This window comes from Panthera pardus, unplaced genomic scaffold, assembly GCF_024362965.1.
Source record: "Panthera pardus isolate Hobbes unplaced genomic scaffold, ASM2436296v1 HiC_scaffold_13, whole genome shotgun sequence".
Classification (NCBI taxonomy): domain Eukaryota; kingdom Metazoa; phylum Chordata; class Mammalia; order Carnivora; family Felidae; genus Panthera; species Panthera pardus.
The window spans coordinates 202,368,972-202,376,646 of record NW_026526688.1 but is presented as its reverse complement, the minus strand read 5'-3'; positions in this window follow the sequence as shown (position 1 = coordinate 202,376,646).

Genomic DNA, 7,675 nt, shown 5'->3' with positions numbered 1-7,675 from the left:
CCTGGCCCACGCTGCCCGTGCCTCTGCCCCCGGCTCAGCCCTCCGTCCCGGGCCTTGACCCCCGGCCCACGTCTGTAGGTGGCGTGGCTGAGGGCCAGGGCTCCCGGAGCCAGGACCCCACCTTCCTTTGCTCAGTGGAGAAGGAAGCCTGCAACCCCCCAGGAGGGGTCTGGCCCCAAGACCTGGGGGGGGGGGGGGTCAGGGCAGGGGACTTAGTCTGGAGCCTGTCCAGAGCCCGAGCTGTCTCTAGCCACCCCACTCAGGCCACCCCCAGGCAGGTAGGGCTGGGGCCCAGGCTCCCCGCGTTGTCCCAGGGCAGAGTCCAAGCCAAATAGTGCATGGGACCTTAAGACTTACGACAGGTTCGTTTGAAATGGCTGCTGGCCCTCATTTTCCTTCAAGAGGGCAACCTGACTGCAGCTGTCCCCAGGGGGAAGGCCAGGGACTCCCTCTGAGGGAGACCAGCAGGCCCAGAGACCGCCAAGGGCGTCCAGGGCGATGGGCCACTACTGCTAGGTACCTCCAGGAGCCAAGCTCCTGCAGCAGCTGGCCAGGACACCTTGGGAAAGGATTCACAGTTGCTGGGAAGAGCCCAGGATTCCAGGCAGAGAGAGAGAGAGCGGCAGCTGCAAAGGTCCTGAGGCAGGGGACGTGGCTTGTTTGAATCAAAATAAGGAAGTGTGGCTGGAGACCAGAGGAGGCAGGGATGGGGGGCTGCTGTGGGCTGCAGTGAGGTACGCACTGGGGTCCCTGACAGGGCTTCGGCAGGGTGGACACGCAAAGACCTCTGTGGCCAGGGGGAGAGACCTGGGTCTGCCCCATAGCAGACCCATAGCCCTGCCGCCATAGCCCTGGTGCCCAGCAGCGTGTGCCTCAGGGAGCCGGGGGCCCTGGTCTCGGGGAGAGGCCGGGGGATGGCCCCACATTTAGTGCCTCCGCACGGTCCTCCACGCAGTCCCCACCCACCTCTCCTGCTCCTCGACCCCCGAAGCCTCTTTCTCCCCTGTCGTCTCCACGGCCCCCGCCTTGGACCAGGTCTCACCACCTCTCTCTGAAGTGACAGGCCAGGGCTTTCTGAATGTCACTGCCCTCCTACCTCGGAACCTCCCCTAATCCCTGTGGCCTGACCCCACCTACCTCCCACCCCTCTTCTGTCCCCGCCCCGCCCCCCAGTCTGTGCTCTGGCCACTCTGGCCTCCCTCTGTCCATGCAACTGACCGGAGCCCTCACTCATGCTGTTCCCACTGCTTCTAGAATGTTCTCTCCCAGGCCACCCCTCCCCCTTTCACTCGGTGGAGCTCAGGTTACTCGTGGAGGCTGCTCCTGAGAGGCCAGGCTAGTCGGGTCCTGCCCCAGTCGTTCCCGTCCTCACGTGTGCACGTGGGTGCAGAGGACATGGGCTTTGCCAGGCGCCTCTGCTCTTAGCCTGTGTCAGGACTGCATCCCGAGGCTGGGCGGATACAGCGGGAACAAAGGCAGCTTTGTCTTCCTCCTGTGACCCGGTGCGGCGCTCGGCCTCTTGCTGACATTGGTTTGCCAGCGATCCGTTCCTGTACCGAGAGAGGAAGACGCCCCAGAGCCCCCTTCCCTGAGACTTCTCGCACTAAGCTCTCATTTGCCCGAATGGGGCCCCAAGGCCACACGTAGCTGCAGAGGAGGCTGGGACGGCAGGGGACTGGGTTGTCAGGACTGGATCAGACACATCACGATGGACACGCACCGCTCCAAGCAAGACCAGAGAAGAGAGCCCGGTCCTGAGCCCTGGCCCCTCTCCCCACGGCCCCTCCGGCTGGCCGGAGTGCCCTGCTGAAGCCCCCACGTGTTGGTCCCAGCCCAGGGCCGCGGAGTCTGGTTGCCGTGGCCACAGGAGCTCCAAGCGTGGGGCATGTGGGGCCTCCGGCACCTGTGCTTGGCTCCGCCCCACCATAACCCCCCGCCCCTTCTCCCCTGTGGGTGTTGGCCTGGATCTGTTAAAGAGGTGGCTCTCGATTATAGACTGTCTAGCACGAAGCCGACCTTGCATTCCTGGAGGGCACTGTGCTGAGTCAGAGCGAGCCAGCCTCTCCCGCTTGCTGTACACACTCCCAGATGTGCACTCACTCTCCGCCTTCTCCACCTGGAGCTCCGTCCCAGGAAGCTGATCCCCTGGACAGCATCAAAGGGCTCCTGTGCCCGCTGGGTTATTCGGGACATGGGGGAGCCCCCGCAGCAGCTCAGAGGAGGGAGGAGAGTGAGACTGGGATATCGATTTCCCTGGCTCCCTCCTTTTGGGGCCACCTCGATGTTCTAAGTTGAACTGTGTCCTCCTAACATTCATATGTTGAAGTCCTAACCCCCAGGACCTCAGAATGTGATCTTATTTGGAGGGAGGGTCTTTACAGAGGTGATCAATCAGAAACGAGGTCACCAGGGTGGGCCCTGATCCAGTATGACTGTGCCCCTAGAAGGAGGGGAAACGTGGACACACACACACACATACACACACACACAGAAGTGCCACAGTGGAAGGTGGCCTTCGACAGGCCAAGGGCGGAGGCTTGGGGCAGGCCCTCCTTCACGGCCCCGGAAGGAACCAGCCCTGACGATTATCTCGATCTTGGACTCTGGGCTCCAGAATTGTGAGACCATCGATTTCTGCTGTTTCAGCCCTGTCTCTGGCACCTTGTCCTGGGACCCTAGAGGACAGACACACCCAGATCCCTTGACTGAAGGTCACCGCTCCTTTCAAAGATGGGAATGACCGTTGCCTTCGTGGGGTGACCTCTTCCTCTGGCCTAGAGCCAGTATCGACCCCACCGCACCCCCGTCCAGCCCTGGGCCACCGAGTTACCCTTGGTGGCTCCCCTCCAACACCACCTGTCCGATTATCCTAATGCCGGGCCACCCTGTTGGGACCCTGGCTGATCCATGCTGCCTTACTTTTTACAAGCTTTTTGGGATTTACTCTCATTTTTTTTTTTTTTTAGGACTTTATTATGCTCCTGAGTGAGATCGGCCTTCCTTACACTCCTTGACTCACACAATGACTTCAGGAGTATCCCTTCTTTTATCGTTCCCTGGAGGACTCTGGAATGATCTATCTTTGAAAGTTTGGTAGAATCCTGTATAAAATTCCCTGGGTCCAGAGTTTTCTTTACTGCTGGTTCAGTATGTCAGTAGTTGCTGCCCTGAGGATTCTGTTTTTTCTTGCACCAGTTATGGGAGGCTGCACTTTTATGAAATTGTCTGTCTAAATTGTCACATTTGTGGCCGTGGAGTTGCTGACGGTGTCCCCCGTCACTTAATTCAGACGGACCAGAGCCCACCCTTTGCGTCAGCTGCCTCCTGGCCTCCCGCACTGAGGTCGAGAAATCTGCTTTACATCAATTGTTCTTTCATAAGGACCCTCCATCCTCTGGTGGCTTTTAGGACGTCGGGCTTCTCCCCGACGTGGGGCTCCTCCCTGTCTCCTACCTTGCTTGCTGTCTGTTGGAACCTCACTCAGCTTGAAGGTGGCTGGCACCCTGCCTGGGTGGTGACTCAGGGATCCAGCCTCCTTGTATCTGGAGCTTCCGGTGTCCGGTGAGGCTTGGAGTCCACCCCCAGACACTTTTTCTGTGTCACCACTGACCTCGAAACTCAGGGTCCTGATCCGACAGTCATGTACTGAGCTCACCATTCTGTGGGCTGGTAACTTGGCGTGGGCGGGGCTGGCCGGTACTCTGGGCGGGGCTGACCAGTTTTCTAGGAGGGGCTGGCTGGTTCTCTGGGCGGGGCTGGTGTGGGCGGAGCTAGCTGGTTCTCTGGGCGGAACTGGCCGCTTGGCATGGGCGGGGCTGGCCACCTGGCGTGGGCGGGGCTGGCCGGTTCTCTGGGTGGGGCTGACCAGTTTTCTGGGCGGGGCTGACCAATTTTCTGGGAGGGGCTGGGTGGCTCTCTGGGCGGGGTTGGTGTGGGCGGAGCTGGCTTGTTCTCTGGGCGGGACTGACCACTTGGCATGGGCGGGGCTGGCCACCTGGCATGGGCGGGGCTGGCCGGTTCTCTGGGTGGGGCTGACCAGTTTTCTGGGCGGGGCTGACCAGTTTTCTGGGAGGGGCTGGGTGGCTCTCTGGGTGGGGTTAGTGTGGGCGGAGCTGGCTGGTTCTCTGGGCGGGGCTGGCAACCTGGCATGGGCGGGGCTGGCCGGTTCTCTGGGCGGGGGCTGCCTCATTCTCACAGCTGGAGGCATCAGTGAGTCTTGGGCTCTTCTGCTTCTGGGAGTCACCTGGCTGTTGGCTCCTGCCATGGGGTGACTAGGCCACATGTCGCTCCTCATCCAGGGGGTCAGCCTGGACTTGTTCGCGTGGTGGAGGCTGGGCTCCAAAAGAAAGAGGAGCGGATGTGAGCATTTCCATTGTGCTTCATTTGTCGAAGCCAGCCATATTCCAGGTGGACAGACAGATTCCAACCTCAGTGGGAGGACGTATACGGTCACACTTCCAGGGTGCGGGTGTGGCGGGAGGAGTCACTGCAGCCATTTGTTCAAACGATCTCCCACATTGTCTGTCCCAGCTCAGACTGCCACCAGCTAGGTAGGGCTTAGACAACAGGAACTTACTTCTCACAGTTCTGGAGGCTGAAGTCCTAGATCAAGGTCCGTCAGGGCCGGTTTCTAGTGAGGCTTCCCTTCCAGGCTGCAGAGGCCACCTTCCCGCTCTGCGCGTGCTCTGAGAGAGGGGACATTGCTGTGTCTCTCCCTCTGCTGGGAAGGCCACAGTCCTGTGGGATTGGGACCCCACCCTTATGATCTCATTTAACCTTAACTGCTTCCGTAAAGACCGTATCTCCAAATACAGCCACGTGGGGGGTTCGGGCTTCAACCCAAGTGTTTTGGGGGACATGATTCAGCCATGTCACACCCCCTCATTGTGGGGTGAAGGTAGAGTGTGGGAGATGGTGCCAGGTGCCCTCAGCTGGGCCTGGAAGTGGGGCTCATCTCTTCTGCCCGGACTCCACTGGCCAGGACCCCTTCGTACAGCCCCACCTATCCACAGGGGAAGGGTAGACACAGGGCACGGTGTTTGCCCCTGGAGATCCCAGATGAGGCAGCCCGGCCCTGGTCCCGATCGTCGCTGTGTGTTTGTGAACCCGTGATCATTTTCAAAGACCCTCACACACACTGTCTCACGTAGGGGCTCATCATCATAATATGAGGCAAGAAGAGGAAACAGAGACCAGAGGTCACGTGACGGTTAAAGTTCCTTTGGGTGGTGAGTGAGTGGCAGGTGCGGTGTCTGGGGCCAGGTCCTGTGGCCCAAGTCTGTGGCAGTGGCAGTGGCAGTGTCCCTGGCCGTGATGTCCAGCAGCAGCACCCCCGGCCGTGTGGTCAGTCAGGGATGACCACACGTCACTAACGTCACTAGCGGCCATGGGGTTCTTGGGAGGGGCCAGCCATGCCCCGTGGCCGTGAGTCCAGCTGTGTGGTGGTGCTGGGCCGGGGCGGCATCTGGTGTTAGGAACGTGGCTGTGCTTCCCTACCGCCCTGCCTCCCAAAGCTCCTGCTGGCTCTCCAGCCTCCCCTGGGTTCTACTAGAGGCCTGACATTCTTCCAGCAAATTCCTTCCTGCTCCAGCGGCCAGAGTCAGTTTCACCCAGCAACCGGGGCTGGAGCAGCTGAAGAAACTGTCTCAGTCCCCTTGGACCGCTGTACCAGAATGCCGCAGGCCAGGGGGCTGTTTCTCACAGTGCTGAGGCCAGGAGTCTGAGATGAGGGCACAGGCAGTGTCGGGTTCTGGCGAGAGCCGCTTCCTGGCCGTGGAGGGCCACCTTCCTGCTATGCGCTCACACAGCGGGGAGAGACCATCTCCTTGCGTCTCTTCGTACAAGGACACTATAAGGACACTACAGATCTTCCCCAACTTACGATGAGCTTACCGTGGAAATACTAGAAGTCCAAAACGCACTGAATACGTCTCCCTAGCGAACGTGGTGGCTCAGCCTGGCCTGCCTGTCCCAGGACACTCACATCAGCCCACAGTGGGGCAAAATCATCCAGCACAAAGTCTGTTTTATAACAGTGTCGACCATCTCACGTGTCTCATTGAAGGCGAAAAGGGTTCTGTGGGTGTAGACGGTTGTCAGTGCACCGATTGTTCCCCCGGTGACTGGGTGGCTGGCCGGGAGCGGCTGGCCAGGGGCCTCGGGCCTTACAGACTGTGCCTCACAGACCGCTGGCCTGGGAAAAGATCCAAAGTCAGAATCTGAAGTACAGCTTCTACGGGATGTGGATTGCTTTCTCCCTGTCCTGGAGTTGAAAAATCCTAAGTCGAACCATCTGTAATTGGGTCATGGGAGCTCTACCCTCATGACCTAATCGTGTCCCAAAGGCCCGACCTCCTAACTCCATCCCACCGAGCGGGGGTTTGATCTTCAACACGTGAATCTGGGGGGACACAAACATGTGGACCACAGCAGGGACGGAGGAGCAGAGAGGCCCGAAGTCTGGGAGTAGGAGCCGGGCAGGAAGCTCTCCCCACTTCTGCAGCCCCGGCGGCCACGTGGAGGGGAGGAGGCTGTCTGTCCTGCTCCAGCCCGCATTTTCCGGCCGGTGCGGGAGCAGGTGCAGCTGCCAGGCATGGCAGGAGCCTGGGTCTCGGCCAGCTCTTGGGAATGCAGCAGGGCCCTGCCCCTCCCTGCAGGGATGACCGAGTGCCAGGCGCCTGGGGCGGCGGATGTGTTGCTGGCCACAGCCCCCAGCCGCCATCCGGCTCCACGCCGGCTGTCCCACGCCGGCCCCTGGGGGCCTGAGATGTGTGGGGGCATGAATGGGGCTCTGTGGCTAGGCAACTGCTCCACAGAGGGCGGCTGCTGGCTGCACAGGTGATGTGGGGGTGGGGGAGCCGGGGGACGTGGGAGAAACAGAGCCGCTTCGGGGCCTGGTGTGACCCTGCTGCACATCAGGCCCCAGCCAGACGGCACCCCGGCACCACATTCGAGCCCGTGGCCCACCGGGGACCCACCCTGTCAGGTCCCCAGGGGCAGCGGGAGCGTGTGCCCAAAGGGGGTGAGCCTGGCTCTCTGCACCCGGCATGGCGGCTGCTCAGTGGGGACTCCGAACCAGGGCTTGCAGGCCCTCCCTGCCGCTCCCCCCTCGGCTACAGACTCTGCTGACCGGCTCAGTCCTGGCCATGAGACCCCCTGCACACCGCTCTGACATTAGATCCCCCTCAGTGAGAGGCCCTAGCCCGAAGGGCCTGCACAGGGCGAAGGCTCGCATACATGCCCCACAAACGCCGGCCTCCCTGCCCGTGCCGATCGGAGTCAACGGAACAGTGTTTATTCCTCCCCACTCTCCCTCCCTGAGGCTGGGAACACTCTGCGTTTCCTTGCTTTCCCAGGGCACTGCCCCGTCCCCTCTGCTGCTGTCCCCCTCATCCTGTGATGCTCCTGGAGGCATGGGCATTGGAAGCCATCTTAGAAATGGGGGCAGATGTCCAAAGTGTAGGCCTGCCGAGCCCCCCAAACTCCCTGGGCTCTGGAAGAACCAGGGGCAGCTGGACAGGGTTTACAGGGTGGAGGAGGAAAAATCCAGAAGCTCAGAGCCCCCCACCTCCTGCTGTGAAGGGGGCTCCTGGTGGGTCTCCCACCGAGCAGTAGAGCCGGGTGTGGGGGAGACCACTCACAGAGACCCGGACCCCCCCTGCCCCCCCCAGCAATC